Source organism: Schistocerca americana, unplaced genomic scaffold (genome assembly GCF_021461395.2).
Source record: "Schistocerca americana isolate TAMUIC-IGC-003095 unplaced genomic scaffold, iqSchAmer2.1 HiC_scaffold_1111, whole genome shotgun sequence".
Taxonomy (NCBI): Eukaryota; Metazoa; Arthropoda; class Insecta; order Orthoptera; family Acrididae; genus Schistocerca; species Schistocerca americana.
In genome coordinates, this window is record NW_025725168.1 from 35,001 (window position 1) to 36,257 (window position 1,257).

At 54.6% G+C, this 1,257-nt stretch overlaps 1 non-coding gene across 1 annotated transcript in view; it reads right to left on the reverse strand.

Annotated features, from left to right (window-relative positions):
- LOC124560771 overlaps positions 1–962 on the reverse strand; it is a 1,910-nt gene extending 948 nt beyond the window's left edge. The window contains exon 1 of the ribosomal RNA XR_006969288.1: positions 1–962. This exon is cut by the window's left edge and continues 948 nt beyond it. This is a non-coding gene — a ribosomal RNA (small subunit ribosomal RNA).
- Between the last annotated feature and the right edge of the window lie 295 nt (positions 963–1,257).

Sequence of the window (1,257 nt, forward strand, 5' to 3'; positions counted from 1 at the left end):
TTAATCATTACCTCGGGTTCCGAAAACCAACAAAATAGAACCGAGGTCCTATTCCATTATTCCATGCACACAGTATTCAGGCGGGCTTGCCTGCTTTAAGCACTCTAATTTGTTCAAAGTAAACGTGCCGGCCCACCGAGACACTCACTCAAGAGCACCCTGGTAGGATTGCAACGGGGTCCGCCTCGGGACGCACGAGCACGCACGAGGCGCGTCGCACGCCTTCAGCTCGCCCCACCGGCAGGACGTCCCACGATACATGCCAGTTAAACACCGACGGGCGGTGAACCAACAGCGTGGGACACAAATCCAACTACGAGCTTTTTAACCGCAACAACTTTAATATACGCTATTGGAGCTGGAATTACCGCGGCTGCTGGCACCAGACTTGCCCTCCAATAGATACTCGTTAAAGGATTTAAAGTGTACTCATTCCGATTACGGGGCCTCGGATGAGTCCCGTATCGTTATTTTTCGTCACTACCTCCCCGTGCCGGGAGTGGGTAATTTGCGCGCCTGCTGCCTTCCTTGGATGTGGTAGCCGTTTCTCAGGCTCCCTCTCCGGAATCGAACCCTGATTCCCCGTTACCCGTTACAACCATGGTAGGCGCAGAACCTACCATCGACAGTTGATAAGGCAGACATTTGAAAGATGCGTCGCCGGTACGAGGACCGTGCGATCAGCCCAAAGTTATTCAGAGTCACCAAGGCAAACGGACCGGACGAGCCGACCGATTGGTTTTGATCTAATAAAAGCGTCCCTTCCATCTCTGGTCGGGACTCTGTTTGCATGTATTAGCTCTAGAATTACCACAGTTATCCAAGTAACGTGGGTACGATCTAAGGAACCATAACTGATTTAATGAGCCATTCGCGGTTTCACCTTAATGCGGCTTGTACTGAGACATGCATGGCTTAATCTTTGAGACAAGCATATGACTACTGGCAGGATCAACCAGGGAGCTGCGTCAACTAGAGCTGAGCAGCCGGCCGCCCGGGAGTGTGTCCCGGGGGCCCGCGCGAACACGCAAGCGTCCGCTCAATTATTCTGCAAACAGGAGGAGGCTGAGCTCCCCTGCACAATACACCTCGAAACCCTCTCAGGTCCCGGCGGCGCGCAGCGCCGTCCTAAGTACTTGGTCGGGTTCGAGAGAGGCGCAATCGCCCGGAGTTTGGCGAGTAGACGCTTTAGGTGCGACCACCCGTGCTCCCAACTGAGCTTGCCGCTGCCGACAGAGGCCCGGGAGCGTGCTGTCG